Source organism: Megascapheus bottae, chromosome 3, assembly GCF_031878675.1.
Source record: "Megascapheus bottae isolate mThoBot1 chromosome 3, mThoBot2.hap1, whole genome shotgun sequence".
Taxonomy (NCBI): domain Eukaryota; kingdom Metazoa; phylum Chordata; class Mammalia; order Rodentia; family Geomyidae; genus Megascapheus; species Megascapheus bottae.
Window position 1 is genome coordinate 39,312,079 of NC_143511.1, and position 18,368 is coordinate 39,330,446.

Consider the following 18,368-nt stretch of genomic DNA (forward strand, 5'->3'; position numbering starts at 1 on the left):
AAGAAAGCCGTAGATTTAAGAATTGCCAGAAGGCCTTCACTGAGAGCCTGGATGATATCGGAGCTGTTGAAATAGTGTCATCAAATATTTTTCTAGCTAAAGTCCAAGGAATATTTTTCCTGAAATTTTCATGATATTTTACAAGTTCTTCTCAAAAGCTTTCCTGTCACTTTATTTTTCCCTTTATGAGTTTGCCTTCCCATTCTTTTTCTATTGAAAAACCTGTGGATTGTCAAGTATGTGAACTATTTGAATAGGTTGGGTAAAAGGACTCAAGTCACTAATCAGGCTCCAGAAATGCCTCATATGGATTGAGAAGGAGGAAAGATAGTCTCATTTCTACTTTCCTGGAATTTTCAGTGCTGTGACCACCTTGGTTTTTGTTTGTTTGTTTCCTTGCTTTTTTTTTTTTTAATATCCTTAGAAGTTTTACTCAGGATTGGGAGAACTGAGGCTAAAATAGGAAACGCTCAAATGAGAATGAAACTATAGCAGTGTATACCTTCTGCATACTAAGTAATCAATGGGTTTTGTTGAATAAACAAATGCATAATGAATGATTCATTGAGTGCTGCCTCAGCCTTTCCCTTGGATCCTAGATTCCTCATCTGTATAGAGTTGGTCACAGATCAGTGTTAGAATAAATTTTGGGAGATGAGAACATTCTCTGCTCCCATCCTATATATCGACAGATGAAAACAGACTTATTGGCTCAGATACCTCTCCTCAACCAAGATACACTGGAACCTGGCAAGGAATATTCACTCTTTCTAATGCCATGACTTTCCTCTGTGTTCAGACGCAGAGTTTAGCCAGTTGTTGGGAAGTGAGCAACTGTCAGCAGTGAGAAAAGGGGGAGGGGGGAGGGGGAGGAGGGGGAGAGAGAGAGAGAGGGAGGGAGGGAGGGAGAGAGAGAGAGAGAGAGAGAGAGAGAGAGAGAGAGAGAGAGAGAGAGAGAGAGAGAGAGAGAGAGAGAGACTGTGCATACTTTTGCTCTTCATGGGGAAAGGTTTTTGGGGAGGCAGGAAATGTGTAAACTGTGTAGAGCCTAATCCAGAGTTCTGTGACTCAGCAAAGGGCTCAAATCTCAGCAGGAAGCTAGGGAAGAAAGCCAGAGCATGTGGACCAAGCCCAGAAGACAAAGGGAAGGATAGATAAACCATTTGGTCAGGCCCCAGGTACCTAGCATTCACACTAGGCCTACCAGGTTCTGAATGTATGGTCAAACAGCTATTTTTGGACTCCTCTGGCTAGCAAAGCTATGACTTGTTACACACTGTTCAGAAAGTCTGTGACACTTGCTGCAGGTGAAAAAGCACGGTTGTAAAGGTGAAGAGAAACAAGTTTGATGGACACGAGATGGCACCATTTCTAGGCACTGATTTGAAGTCTTCTTTTAGTCACACTTGATTTGAGGGTGGTTTCAAGGTTAGAGGAATGGGTGGGAAATGAATGAGTGTTTTCTTTGGTCTGATATCATCAAGGGCTATGTTGAAACTTAATAAAATTAACCTGCTTGGACATTTATGTTGACCTATCCCCCCCATTCCCTATATTATTGATCACAAGAATACTGAAAAATAAAATGAAACAAAGAAAAAAAGAAAAACATAGAATGCAGTGAATTCTCAAATATTTTATTTTGCTGGGCTCATGCCTATAATCTTAGCTATTCAGGAAGCTGAGATCTGAGAGGATCATGATTCAAGCCAACCTGGGAAGGAAATTGCAAGTTATCTCCAATTAATTAACTTTCAAAAAACTGGAAGTGGAGGTGTGGCTCAAGTGGTGGAGTGATAGCTTTAAGCATAAAAAAGTTCAGGGACAGTGTTCAAGCCCTCTGTTCAAGCCCCCAAACCAGTGGGTGTGCACGCACAGGCACACACACACACACACACACACACACACACACACACACACAGACACGATTACACAAAGGTAGATAAGGATAACAAGTGTAGGACCTAACATATTACAGATAACATATGGTCCACAGTATGCTTCATGTTCTCATATTGTCTTGGGTTCCTGCTCAAATTGTTCTTCCCATAATGCTCTGGTGCCCTCTAAATCAATGAAAAGAGCCAACATGTCACATACAGCCTTTAAGCAATCAGGGCAAAGCCAAAGGCAGGAGCTAGGAGAGGAACCTTGCATTATAAAAACACCTACCTAAGAGCATCCTTCCTACCTAAGAGCATCCTTCCATCTCATTTCCTCAGAGAGCCTTACTGTTTTCTTTCAACTTTCGAATATGCTTGCTCTACCTTTAAATTCCCTACCTTTAAATTTTTTAGTGGGCAGAGAAAATGAATACCGTCCCTGGACAGTATCAAAACTTCATCTCCAAATACAATCACATTAAAAATCAGGTCTTCACCTTATGAATTTTAGGGGGACACAAACTAGAACAGAATACTTTTAAATACTTAGGGTTTTGCAAAGGCAAGAGAGAGAGGACATCAGTAGATACCAGACTTTGATTTGAATGGAATTAGTCCCCAAATGGAACTTGAAGAGTGGAAATAATAATGACTTATGTGCAAATTTGTAATCTTCCCCCAAAGTATCATCATGTAGATTTGTTAAAGTACTCATGAAAACCACATGACATAAAGAAGGAAAATTTTGGTATCCATTTTTCAGAGAGGAAACCTAAGGGAGTGTTGAGAATATAGAACAAACTTGCTTCAGGTACATCCTGAGAGCTCAGAAGAGCTGGAAATCTGCGCAGACCCCTCTGCATATTTTCTGTGGCCTTGACACCATCTCTTGTCTTTCCTTTTGTGAGCAGCTGGGAAAATGTTTTTCAGATGTCCCACAATGACGCAACAGGACAAATATCTGTAGAAATCCCAGACACCGACAGTTATTTAAAATGAGTAATATGAAATCATGCCCCAAAAGGTTGTGGTTCTGTAAGTTATTTCACTCTTGGTATAACTTCATTCTCAAAATATTTTCTGGGCACTGTTCCTCAAGTAAATGGAAGAAAAATACCCTGGAGAAAGAGTTCACAAAGCTTTAATGTGATATCTATTGTACAGAGAGAGGAGGCTGAGGGAGAAAACAAGCACCTAAGATGAGAGGGGAAGGTAGTTTCTTGCACAGTCTTTTTAGGCAATCTGGCTTCCCATTAGTATAAGAATATAAGACCCAGGTGAAAATATTCCTGAGGACAAGGTACATGGTCTCTGGGATTTATGGGAGATGTATCTTTGAAAACAGATACCTTGTCCTTTCTCAGCTCTTACTGGTATTATTGATCCATCTTGCCTCTTCCCCTTGCACTTCCTCAATCACCAAACAGCATTTGTGGATGAACTTATACAAATTGTGGAAAAAGAAAACAAAGGAGATAAACTAGTGAGTTTCTGAAGCTTGTGACCGGGACAATATGCATTTTGTTCTATACCCTTATTCCGGTGATCCTTCATAAAGCCCTGTGGATTGTGCTTCATAACAATGGATCAGACTCATTTTTTTTGTAGTAGGAAGACCTTTGTTTCAGAATGCTTTGCTTTTATTCTTTTACTATAAATAATGTTTAACAAACTCTCAGTTTAGGAATGATTTACCAGTCTGAGAAACTGGGGTATTGAGCTAGTATCACTCACAAAACTGAAGGAGCATGTTGGAGAGAGCCACATGGTATACTGATTCAGTGTAACACTGTTTTATATATATATATATATATATATATATATATATAGAGAGAGAGAGAGAGAGAGAGAGAGAGAGAGAGAGCCAGAGAGAGCCAGAGAGAGCCAGAGAGAGCGAGAGCGAGAAAGAGAGAGAGAGAGAGAGAGAGAGAGAGAGAGAGAGAGAGAGAGAGAGAGAGAGAGAGAGAGAGAGAGAGAGAGAGAGAGAGAGAGAATTGTGCAAATTGGGAAAAAATATTTATGGAAAGAGTTGGGCAAGAGTTTTAAATCCAGTTTGGTTTCTTTTCAAATACTATCACCCACCACACTGCCACCATCTTGTCCATGATACTTGATGTATCAGTTGCTACTCTACCCATAGATCTGATTAAACATGTCCCTTCTGTTTACTTAAGGATCACACATGGACAGAATTCAGGGAAAATGAGCTAAGGAAAAATAAAATCTGCTATCTACTAGGCATATGTCATGGCCTGGTGCACTAGCTAGATGTTTGGAATGCATTGTCTCAGTTCATGCTCAAATCTATATTATCAAGTGGACATTATCACCTGTGGTAACTGGGTAAAGTTGAAGCTCATAATAACATACTGTCAATAACGCAGCAGCAGCTCTAGGACTGGATCCCAGGACTTGTGACTGCTGCATTTTGGCTAAGGTGCTTCATGTTCTTCCTATTGCAGCATTTACTTAGCCCTGCACCATTTTTCCAAGCTGAATCAACACCCCTACACGGTTGTAGCAAGCAGCTTCTTCCACCCAGCTCCATCTACTTCCTCTGAAATATTTTTTAAACTTTTGTTGTCCATTCCTGCAATGCAAATGAAGCGATTCATCTGTTTGAAGATTTGAAAAACAAGTTGAAATTAAAATTTCCAACAGCAGTGCTCTTCTGGCCCTCTTATTTCATAACTTTGTGGCCAGTAGGAAATTACTGTCCTGGAATTGTAGATAAACTATGCTTCTGACAGCAGAATTGAAGTCCATTATCAACTCTGAGAAAACTCACTGCTCATTACAAGAAAGATTACACATTGATTCTATCTGTCCAACAGCCTACTTTTTTTAAACAACTTAAAATAACTTGTTACACAAACACATAACAGTATTGATGGAATGCAAAGTAAGAGGAGAAAATTACCCATGGCCTGGACATATTTTTTTTAAATCTATTTTCATTTTTCTCTGTTCTTTTTCGGGCTTAGATATGTACATATATTTTTGCAGTGCTGAACTCTTAGCAGAAGTATAATACTGTACTCCATTTATATCTTTTCAATGAGCATGAGGACAGAAGTTTTGTCCATATAATTTCAGAATCTTTCACTGCCCCATATGGGGGAAGACAATGTCCACTTTTGCCTGAGTCCAGCCTGTGGTCATCTTTGATATAGCACATGAGAAACATCAATGGTTCTTTAGAGAAGTGCTTGTTTCTTTGGTCCTTATTATGTTTTGATATATCTATGTTGAGCTATATGGCTATTGTTCATTTATCTTAATTGCCAGGAAGTATTTCATAGTGTAAAAATTCCACATTTACCCTTACCCAGGGAAGAATCTAAGCAGAGGAAGGGATTGAATGTCAGTTAATATGACTGAGTACTCAGATCATGAATAAAAGATCAGCTTCTGATGTCAAAAAGCTTTGTACAAAAGTCCTGCTAGAGATGAAATAGGGAATTAAGGCAGAGACTGGAAACTATGTGAACTTAGAGCCCAAAGATCGGTACTACATACACAGAAAAAGCTGAAAATGGTTCTGTGGCTCAAGTGGTAGAGCAGTAGCCTTGAGCAACAGAAGCCCAGAGATAGTGCCCACATCATGAGTTCAAGCCCCAAGACTGACAAAAAAGTAATATAGTATTGTGTCCTCTCATAGATGTTTTGAGACCAAAAACTATTGATTGCAAACTAAAGCTTTTAAAACAACAAGGGTAATGAAGAACATAATATAAAAAATAGAATAATGGTATCTATTAAATTAACATTTAAAAATCTGTTTCTTTTTGTTAATAAAACCTACCACAAGTAGTATTCTTGAACAGGATGTATGAAAGCATCCTATGGAAAAGACCAGTATATCCTCTGGTTAGAAACACAGTGTAGAGGATATTCAATGAAAGTCCATCATGATAAACAAGACAAAAATGTATTTATATACAAAGCAATAATATCTTGCTGTTTCTGTAGAAACTCCATGTAGGAATAATATCTGGTTTTATGTCTTTGTTCCTGCTTCAGGATTAATCAAGCCTGCTATTTACTGTAAAGACTTTTACATGAAATGAAAATATCATTACCAATCAACATCCATGATAACCCTTGTACATTTCTCTATGAGAACTCTGAAAAAAGATTACAATTATTCTCTATCAGAAACATGACTTGAACACTTCCAGTGTGGCCATCAGATAACAGATACCACCAAAATAGGAGACAGGCACAAAACTTTATTACTGCAAGTAACATGTTTCAGCTAAAGCTTTGAGCTGTTCTTGGAAAAGAGCCTTTACTCTTCTCACCTTTGGATTTCGTCCAATTTCCTGAAGGAAACCACTCAGAAAGAATAGACATGTTCCATTTGATATTTAGATATGAAAACTCATTGTTTCCAAGCTAAAATTGCCATACATAATCTGATAAATATAAATGAACTCAGGGGCCCAGAAGAGAATTGTTAATAATTGAAACCAACCCAAAGAACCAAGTATCTTTACTCTAGACTGGAACTTTACTGTGCTCTTGTTTCTCTGTTCCCTTACTTCTGAACTTTTACCCTACTCACTCTCTATGACTTACATGGTAAGCACTTTACTGAAGTGTCTTACTTTTAACAGCCTATAAAGTATGATGCAAATATACATAAGGAAATGCATAAATGTAGACATATATTGCAGAAAGTTAAACTGAGGGTAGTTTTGCAATCTGTCCTAAGTGCCCCTGTGACTAGCTAATGGAAACAATCTTATTCGAGGACATAACCAAATAAATACTAAATGAACTTGAAAAAGAGTTAAACATAACAGTTGCTGGATAGCATTAACATAACAACATGGACCCTATAAAGATCCATCTGCTCCAGAATGATAACAGTTGAAAATATCAACATGCACAAAAAAAAGCTAACTGAAACACTATGGGGTCATTGGTCTTTGTCACCACTGCAATACTTTGACAATGTGAAATTAAAACAATATTGAATTGTAAAGGATTAATACCATCATGCATCATCTAGAAATAAGTTACACTTTTATTTGCTTGCTTCATTTTTGGATTGAAATAAAGCACTACAAATATAATCAAAATCCTTTTCCCCCCTCCCTTTTCCTTTTGTCCCTTCCTCTCTCCTGTTTTCCTCCCTTCTTTCCTTCTCTCTCTTCCCTCTTCCTGGTTTCCTTCCTTCTCTCCTTTCACTTTTGTTTTGGCTTATGTTAGGGACTGTACTTTACTATGTCAAGCATCAAACACCTTCTGTAAGAGACACTTTGGGGAAGGGATTTTAAAAAAGAGGAAGTGCAGGTGGTAGAATTTGGAGGTACCTGAAAGAGCAGTGAGCCTTTTTACAGATGAAACAGGCTTTCTTTTTCTTCCTTTATGCTCTCCTATCTTTAAATGTTATCATTCCCTGAGGCTCTAAGCCATGTGTGTGCTTCTTTAAATAAATCTCACAAGATAAAAGCCAAGTGCATCAAAAATCACCAGGCATTGATTTCTGTCTGTAAAATATAATCACACCCTAATCATGGAGTATAGATTTGCTTTCTTCCCCAAGGCAAGACGCTGGCTGGCACCTGTGGAAGTGAGTCCCAGCATGAATGATCTGTTTTTGACAGTCTTTTCATAAATGAAAGCTTGTTGACGAGTCACCTAGGCACACTATTCAACAATTCAAATGAATATTTTTATTTATGGGGGAAATATGAATCTAGAAGACTAGAAGCCACAGTATTTCTTCAGTTACACCCTTTTGTGTTGCTGTCCTGGTCATACATTTGTTTCTAAGTTAAAATTCATAAACATTAAAAAATCTAGTTTCTGGTCCATACAAGCTACATCTATGTGCTCAGTAGCACATAAGGGAGAAGTGGTTATGATATTGGACAACTCAGACATTGAAGATTCCTGCTGTGGCAGAAAACTCTGTCAGACACAGTGGCTGTCCAGTGGCTAGTGATATCACTCAGTACATGCCTATAACGTTCTCTCTTAGAGATTTGTGGATCCATGTGAAATCTGTCTTTCTAGACTTTAGAGGCTTTTCACTCTCCCATTACTCTCGTTAGACAGAAAATACAAGTGAGGACAAAAGAAAGAACTTAATTTCTTTCTTTGTTTCTTTCTCTTTGTTTCCTTTCTTTTCTTTTTTCTCCTTCCTTCCTTTCTCTCTATTCTTTCGTTTTCTCTATTTCTTTTCTTCTTTCATTCTTTTCTCTTTCTTCCTTTCTTTTTTCCTTTCTTCCTTTCTTTCCTTTCTTCCTTTCTTCCTTTCTTCCTTTCTTCCTTTCTTCCTTTCTTCCTTTCTTCCTTCCTTCCTTCCTTCCTTCCTTCCTTCCTTCCTTCTTTCTTTCTTTCTTTCTTTCTTTCTTTCTTTCTTTCTTTCTTTCTTTCTTTCTTTCTTTCTCCCTCTCACCCTCTCTCTCTTCTGCTAAACATATAAACATATCTGATATCCTTGCACAAAAATCTTTCATTTATCTGGGAAAAGAAATGAAACGATTGTGTCAGTACTTGTCAAATATCACATGTTCAACAAAAGCGAGTCTCTGTTTGTACCAGGGAAGTTAGGTGACAGCCATAGCGGTTGTAAGAACACAGAGAAATTAATACAAAGAATTCTTAATAAAGTATAAAGTTGTTAACTAGATAGCTAGGGCACACAGAGAGAGCAACAAATCCTATTGCTGGGATTAAGAGAAAAATGTTAGAGGGTCGAATTAAATTTTACGAATCCAGATTAAAAAAAAGAACAAATCTGTGAGGAAAAGACTCTGTTCCATTGTTACTAGAGTCTCTTCCAATCTTTTCAAAAACGTTTTCAAATTGACATTAGCTGCTGCTGTGGTGAGGTGGCATTGTGGAAGTGATGCTTGAAGGAAGTTGTAATAAGACAAGAAGGCCAAAGGGAACAAATGGGAAGGAACCAATTGCTTCTGCCTCTCCCACCTTTGCAGATTCTCTCCTCTGCCCTCTAAAGGTAGCTTTAAAAAGGAACAAAACAATGAGGCTTTTGTAATGCTTGCAAAGAATTGGAAAGCCTAGGGATGAGTTAGACTGGAAACAGACAGGCACTATTAAAGCCAGGCACAAGTGTTAAAAAGGTAACATTCTTTCCTGGCTGAGGATAGAATTCCTTTTTTCTTCACCTATCTATTCACATTTGCTACAGTTTCTTTATTTCATGCTTATAATATTGGTAGTTGACACTGTTAAGGGGAGCAGGGAGTGTTAAGGGGAGCAGGGATGGCGCCATCCAGAATGCCTAAGAGTTCCCCCACCTCATTGTGGAAGGTCCACAATGGTATAGCCCAGCCACCTTCACCTCCCCACCCCCCCACCATGAGGAGGGATATCTGGTACAGCCCAACCACCTTTGCCCTTGTAGGGAGGGGCAACCTTGACCTTCTCCCCACCCCCCAGAGGAGGGATATCCGCTTGGGTGGGGTGGGCCTGCTTTGGGTGGAGACCTTCCCAATTTGGGGTGCCAACTCCAACTAAGGTGATAGGTAAATTCAAACACTGGGCTGTAACCCTATTGGCTACCTGCGTGTGGCTGGAGCTGGCAATGGTCCCTCTGTGTATATAACTATCCCATTGGCCACCTGTGTGGCCAGGTTCGACCGCATGGGTTCTGCCCTTAAAAACCCAGCGTGAGCGCTGCTTGGGGTCACAGTGTCAGCTCCTGAGTCTGCACTGTGTCCCTGGCTGGTCAGTTCACCATCTACTTCCCCACTAAATTCACCTTTTTATATGAGACTGTCTCTGTGTGGTGGACTCTGGTGGGACGTGGAATGCCCACTTGGAGGGATGGGGAATCCCCTCCTCTTCACCCCATAATAGACACATATCTATATATACTACATTTGCAATACATTTGTATTAAAATTTGTAATGTACTTAGTGTTAAACTGAACCAAAAGAGCTCAAAACTTTGTACTGAAAAAGTTCAAAATCAATGTTGAAGGAAACCAAGACCAAAATAGAGACATCCATGTTCATGGTTATAAGAAATGTCAAGATGGCAAAATACTATTAAATTGATGCTACTATTAAATCCTACGGAAATTTCAATTCCCTTTTTCTTGGTTCAGAGATAGATCTGTAATTGCATGCATTCCCAAATCAAAGAAAAATACTTGAAAAAAAAAAGAACAAAGGAGATTTACAAACTTTCCAATGTCATCACTTAAAATAATGCCATAAGTAATCAAACTGTGTGGAATCTATGTAAACATATCCAGAGAACAAAAATAATAAAGTTGGAGTGCCCAGAACTTGTCTCTTTACATGATCTTTAGGGTTGGGCTACAGCTTAGTTAGAAGAGTATCTTCTCGGCATGTACAAAGCAACGGGTGTAATCCTCAGTATTACCATGTGTGTACGTGCATGTGTGCGCGCGCACACACATGCACACACACTCACACACACACACACAAATGTACACACACATATGTAGACAAATGGACTCAAAGATATCAAAATCTAAATCTAAGACCCAAACATTCAAATGCTTAAAATGAAGCACAAGTTGTTATCTTCATGATCTTAGATTTGATAAAAACTCCTTACTTATGGCACCAAAGCATAGAAAATATTAAAGCATTTTAATTTCTTCATAATTAAATTCATTTTCAGCCAGGCACCAGTGCCTCATGCCTGTAAATCCTAGCTACTTGGGAGGCTCAGATCTGAGACTTACAGTTCAAAGCTAGCCTGAGCAGTTAAAAAAAAAATCTGTAATACTCTTATGTTCAGTTAACCAGTAAAAAAAAAAAGTCAGAAGTGAAGCTGTGGCTTAAATGGTAGAGCACCAGCTTGAATGAAAAAGGCCCTGAAATCAAGCCCAAATATGGACACAGAACAGCAACTTAAAAACTTCCAGGTAACAAAAATGCTATTGAATGTTCCCACATAATGGCAAAAGAGGCAAACCAAAGAACAGGAGAAAGTGCTTCTAAGTTACATGTCTGGTAAGGATCTAATATACAAGATGTCCCAGAAGGAGAAAGAAACACAGCTATTTCCAAAAGGAAATGTATCGATATATAATAAATAGATTGAAAGATCTCATCATATCATTGAGGAAACAAATCAAAACCACAAAAAGTATACCCTCAAAATTCAGTTGATGAAAATAAGTAAAAAATAAAAATTAAAAGTATGAAAGACAGCAAGTATTATGAGAAGGTGAAGACATTTAACTCTCTATATTGCTCATCATATATAAAATGTATAACAGCTTTGGAAAATAATTTGGCAGTTTCTTAAGAGTTAAAAATAGTTACCATATGACCAAACATTTTCATTCTGGATATGTACCTAAGACAAATAAAAGCATATGTTCACATGAAATTTGTGTATTAATATTTATAGCAGCATTTTCTTGATGGTAAACAAGGAAAGACAAGTCAATTATCTATCATTTGAGGCATGGCCAAACAAAATGAGGTGTATCTGTAAAGTGGAATACTATTAAATCACGAAAAGAAACTCAAGTACTGATAGCTATAATATAATGTGTGCTCGGGGATGGGGACAACATATAGGCCATATAATACAATTCCATTTAAGTATGATGTCTAGAATAACAAATACCTAGTAACATGGAGTGTATTCATAATTACTAGGACATGAATAAAGGATACAATGTGGAATGACTACTATGTAGATAACAGGGTTTCTCTAAACAGTAATAAAAATATTTTGCCATCAATAGTGTTGCTTGCACAAAATCGTGAACATGTTTTAAAGCCATTGAATGGTATACTTTCAATGATCAAATGGTGAATTTTATGTTTTATTCCTACCTTGACAATAAAAATCCCACTACTGTTTATACGCTAGATGAGGAAAGGCAAATGGAAGGAGGAATCTTCCTCTGGCTACTTGCAGATGTGCTATCTTCTTTAAAACAGTTCTTTGTCTACACCAAGATGCTGTTGGTTTCAAGCAACAGGAAATTATTTAGGTTAGTTCATACAGTAAGGAAATGTATCAGGGGGTGAATAAAACACATCAGCAGCAAACGCAGTGTTTTTTTTTTTATCTCTAATCCCCTCTCCAAACCTCACTGCCCATCAGCATGTTGAAAAGGGTGAAATCGATCACTTATAAATTGTATTGTTGAATGGCAATGTCTTTGTGCAAATATTTAAGCGATAAAATATTTTAAAAATAAACACATAGACATTATTTAAAACATTTAATAACATGTTTGGTTGTTAGGCATTTGTGCAGGGGAAGGGAAATTATGAATAAAAACAATATTTGCTCTTATTTACCAAATATTTTCACCGTAATTCAGTTATTCAGGTATACACACATATACACATACACATACCATGTAAAATCTGGCACATATGTTATATATCTACATGCCTATGAAATCGGAAGTAGATTTGAACCAACCCTGGATTGTGTGATTTCAGACATATTTACATTGGCTACATGATAACATCTGTCTAGGGCACAGATGAGAGCCAGAAATCACCTGATCGTGTGATAGATGTTATCTTCACCCAATTTAATCCCTAGCTAGTATGGATTTTTAGCCCACCACTGCAGTACAAAATCTTATTTAAAGACAAGCAGGATGCCAGGCATCAGTTGCTCACATTTGTAATCCAAGCTACTGAGGAGGCTGACATTTGAGGATTGCACTTTGAAGCCAGCCTAAGCAGGAAATTCTGTGAGACTCTCACCTCCAATTAACCACCAAAAAGCCAGAAATGGGCTAGTGACTCAAGTGGTCCTAACCTGGAGCAAAAAAACTCAGGGACAGTGAATAGGCCCTGAGATTAAGACTAATGATAAACACACACACACACACACACACACACACACAGAACAATGACAATGTCAACCAGTTGACATTACCTAAGACTTCCACCAGTATTAAAAACGAGTCTTCTCCATGATATATACTGATCGCTTAAGTTAAAATAAAATGGTCTTCATCACCTCTCTGCCCTAAGCATCCTGCTTTCTTCCCTGAGCTTTGAGACTGAACTTTTCTGTGTCCTTGGAACACTTCTGCCCTCCTACCTGGAGGCTTTTCCTTTTCTAGTTCACCATATGGTGGCTGCTTAGCTAGCCTGCTGCTGTCTGCATTCTGCACAGGACCATTAAGACTGCAAGGGGACAGTGCTGTAGTCTTTCATCTTTCATGTCCCATCTTGTAAGTTTGAACAACTCTGTATATTGTTCTAGATTATAATAGGCAGAGCTTGTGAAAGGATGATCAATAACTCATAGCAGGATTTTGTGAATAGGAGTCTTCATTTGTATCTCCAATAAATTAACTCTATCCTCCTCCCTTCATTCTATAATTACACAGGACAGAAGTCATTGTGAAATCGAGAAATGAAGAGGATAGTGGGTATTTATTTTTTTTGAAAATGGCTTTTGTTTTTAAACAGGTCCTAGGACTTGAGGCTTAGGTTATGGTGATGAAAGCCCATGGTCTCTCTTTAGTAATTGCCATTTCTAGTCTTCAAAACACTTATATGAAGATGTCATTTGTGTCTGACAATTTAAAAGACTAAGGGTCAAATAACTAACTTAATACAGCACAATTTTATCTGGGTGTGGTGGAACTTGCCTGTTTCAGTACTGAAACAGAAGCAGAAACAGAAGAATTGCACATTCGAGGCTAGCATGATTCTATATCAACTTTGAGTTCTATTAACAACATGGGATGAATAATGCAACTCTATTTAAATAAATAAATGAATAAATAGGATATAATATTTCTATCTACACACACACACACACACACACACACACACACACACAATTAGCCAAGAGTTAGGACCAGATTAGAACTAGCATTCTTTCTCCTCTACCTGAGAGTCTTTGTATTTGAGGTTAGTGGGAGGGCTGAGGGGTTTGCAATCATTTTAGATAAGAAGAAGGCAGCAAGCTTTGAGTAGAGAAAGGGAACGAAGACTTGCTTCATTTTTATTGATCTGGTTTCTCTCTATGCCGGATGTCATAGATCAGCAGGAAAAGACAGCAGAATTAAACTAAGTTTGTCCATATTGTGGCACATGTAAAGGCAACAGAAACAGAGCCAAGAAATAGGAGTGGAAAAAGATTTATGACCTGTAGCAGGTAAGAAGAGCCTGGAAGTTATTTCCAAAGCAATGCCTTCTACAAACAAGGGAAGCATGGGGATTTTATTTGGGGAGCTTACATGTTTTCATAAGGGAAAGCACTTTGAGGGCAGACACATTCTTGAACATGCTGAGTTAATACCATTTTTCAAGAAGGAAAGATGACAGACACATCTTTTTGATAGGACTGTGTCAGGGCTATGGAGCCCATATTGAAAACACCAAATCTGTGGATATGAATATTTGGGAGAAGAACAGCTTGCATCATGAAGATAGTGGACTGAAATGCCTTGGGCATGTTTAGTTTGCATCATGAAGTTGTAGCTTAAGAAAACAGAAAGACATTCAGGTACATGAACACAGAAGTGTGTTCTCCAAAGATGCTTCTCTCAACTAGCAGCTATCAATAGCAAATGCCTCCACTATCTTTCCCTTTCCACGGCGTTGACCTACACTGAACAGAAGTGCTGAGTTGAAAGTGTAGCACTTCCACTCTTGATTCTGAGTGTGTGTGTGTGTGTGTGTGTGTGTGTGTGTGTGTGTGTGTGTGTGTGTTTGCCAGTTCTGGGGCTTGGACTCAGGACCTGGGCATTGTCTTGGGGTTGGCTTTGAATCCAAATCCTTAGATCTCAGTCTCCTCAGTAGGTAGGGCTAGAGGGGTGAACCACCAACACCCAACTTTCATCTTCGTTTTGAAATGCAATCTTGTCCACAAGGATTTTCCAAATGCAATGTATAATACAGGGGATGAATTAATATGGACTGAAATCATGTAATACAAAGATATTCTCAGGGGATCATTCTTTTAAAGAATTGTAATTGTACAGTTGATTTACGGAGAGATTACAGTTATGAATCAGGTAATGAGCAATGAGTACAATTCCTTTTGTCTCCCCTTTGCTTTTCTAGTCTTCCACTCTCTCAGTCTTTCCCTCCCATTCCAACCCACAAGATATCCATTCTTAAGCAAGGGCTGCTTTTCTTTGTCCAGTACCAGATGTGAAGAATGTCCGAGAGAGGCAGCAGAATCTGAGCTAACGTTCAAGGTGGCAAACAAAAGCAAACCCTTCTATGTTCACCTCCTTCCAGCAGTGATTTACTAAGTAGTCATCATACTGTAAGCTTAGACTTTCGTGGGTTGGAAGAAACCACGTAGATTCATGCTATCAGGTGTGGCCTTTGCTTACCTAGAGTGAGTGTGATTCCTTCTTATCTGAGGAGAGAAAAAGTTCAGGATAACTCTTTTGCCTTCTCTTGAGGGTATGTTTCTGATATTGACATGAGAGGTCATTCTTTTTATGCTGCTGTGTAATAGGGAAGAATCACTTCTGCCCAATTTAATATTAATAAACATTTATCTACACATGTATTTATAACACTCCATTTGAAAGTTGAGTGCCAGCATTGCACTAAACATTGGAGACACATGACTTCAGCAAATCTTCACAGGATTTCTGAGACACTTATTGCTACTCTGTTTTTTCAGATGACAATATAAAAGTGTAACTCATTCAACCACTATGGAAAGCAGTATGGCAGTTCCTCAAAAGACTAAACATAGAGCTCCCTTATGACCCAGCAATTCCACTACTAGGCATTTACCCAAGTGTCCAGAAAGAAGGACATACTAAATCCACTAGCACAACGATGTTCATTGCAGCACTATTTACCATAGCAAAGATATGGAACCAACCCAGATGCCCCTCAGTTGATGAGTGGATCAACAAGATGTGATATTTGTACACAATGGAATTCTATGCGGCTGTCAGAAAGAATGACATCGCTCCATTTGTTAGGAAATGGAAATATTTAGAAAAAATCATATTAAGTGAAGTAAGCCAGACTCAAAGGAACATAGACTCAATGGTTTCCCTCATTTGTCATAATCAGTAGAAACCTTGGGCTTTCCTAGCAGAGATTTGCAATAGAGAAAAACCTAGATACATAAGGCCATATAGTATGATGCTAAATGAAAGGACCTCTAGGATATAGAAACAAAAGCCATATAATGAGTGATTTTTGTCCTTAATGTACTATGTTATCTCTCATCTCTTTTGCTGTCCCTTGATTATCTCATATTGTTACAGTATCTCACTTTGTTATCAGATATAGTGGATATATTGGTATTTGGTTATTTGAAATTGGATAGGGAAGGGGGGAAAACAAGATGAGGGGTGGAGTGGAGGGAAGGGAAGGGGGACCAAGACATGAGAAAGGCTATCAATGCATGTGAATTAATGTATCTCCTATCTGGCAAATATAATGTAATGCTTCTATTAATTCCAATAAAAAATATATGAAAAAAAGTGTAGAATGTTGATGAGTGATAGGTAAGAGTGTTTGGTAAGTTACCCTCAACCCCTCAACACAGTTATGAGCAAGTGAGTTAGGACTACTTTTCATTCATAGTTCGTGTTGATATTGCAAACTCTGAGGAGCCTGTGAGTTACAATATGTCTCTCATTAAGTTACACACTCTTCATCTTTGCATCTCCTGAAGCACTTGCACGATATTAACACCTAGTAGGAACTCAGCAATTTTTATTTTGTAATTCATATGTGTGAATGAAAGAATAAACAAGTAAGTTATTGTAATGGTTCTCATTATCTTTTTATTAATAATATGATACTAAAAGCTAGCATATTTAACAATTATGATGAATAATGTATCATGATAATATACATCTAGAGAATATTCATTATATCACATTATTTTCTACAAAATAGGGAGGCCAATTGTAATGTGTCTACTTGAGAAGACAAGGACAGTAGCATACTACATAAAGATGTTATTGCATTTGCAAGAGAACAGTTATAATAGATCTATTTTCAAATCTAGTCTCCACAAGTTAACTAAAATTATAATCCCTGATTCAAATAGCATACATGATTGCTTTATCTTGCAATTAACAGTCTTTACAATTAACCATATGAACTCTAGATGCAGGAAGCTCATATACTTATTTTAGCTCTGCATTGCAATAAAATTATTTTCTATCCCCAAATTTAAGGTTCATTTCATTCAGTTTATTTAATGTATTACTAAGTTTCTTTGTTAATGATTTTGCTTTCAGCTCTTCTTGATTCTGAAAAATACAAATTGAAATGCTCCACCATCATGTATGTTGGTGCAATTCTCCTCTATGGCTCATAGTTTGTTCTTAATGAACTTCGTGCTATTAGGGATTTACAAAGTCATCATTGTATCTCCAGCTTCATGTAATTTCTTGTTTTAATTTAAATCCTACTTAGTTTATAGAAATATTATCCTTCCTGGTTCTACATTGATATTTCCCTGAGCTTGGTCTATCCCTTCATTTTTCAACAGTGGCATTTCCTTTCCTTTGTGTGTCTTGTAATGAGAACTAGCCCAGCTTTGATGTTTTACCCTTAACACTCTGTCTTTTGTTGGCAGAATTTGGCATTATAAATGCATTTTACAACTTGATATACTTTATTTTAATGCTTAGTCTTCACACTAGGTTTATTGTTTTGATTTATTGCTTTCTTTTTCCTTAGTTTGCAGGAGTAAGTTTTTATAAACTCTATCAGTCTTTCCATTCTTCTCCCTGTTAACATAGAAGTTTAACTATAATTTTACATATCATTAGTGGTTACTTTCCTTTTCCTCAAGCTCATAATTTATGCATATTTATTTAATATTTTATGAGAATAATATCATAACTCTTTCCTTAGGTTCTTTATTCCTTTACTGCTTCTCTTTCTTCTGCATTACCCACCAGTTTCCTTGAATTCCTTCTGTTCCGTGTTAACACTTCTGGAATGCTTTTATCTTTTCTTCTTTCTCCCATCTAAAGTCAGCCTTGCATAATTTAGTACATCTAGATCCGAATAGTAATTAGAATTTTCCTTGCAGTAGTCACATGCTAAGAATTCTTGCCCATCTCTTAATTTATTCATTTCAGGTAATCTATCATTATTCAATTAAATTTCATTATCAATCAATTTCCAAGTTCTTTGCTCATCAGTTTCACCTCTTCTTCTCTCCCATCTCTAGCATGAAGTTCAGATTTATTTATTCTTTTCTTAGAGTCCTGGTTTGCTCACACAGGGCATGTGGGAGAACTAATCTCTACAAATAATGCTCTTATCAGCTGTCAGTGAGTAATATTTTAGCATAGTCCTAGCTTTTCATCCTAGAGCATCTGTAGACATTCTTCTACCACTTCATAGCTTTGTGATTACAAAACATTATGATCAGTGTAATTTATTTTTTTGGAAATGCATCCTGTCTGGAAATATTATATATTTCTAAGCATTAATCATGAGAGCTTAGGAATTTTATAAGGACTTGCCTAGTTGTGTGTGTGTGTGTGTGTGTTTTATCCCAGCTGATTATTTGAGACTGGA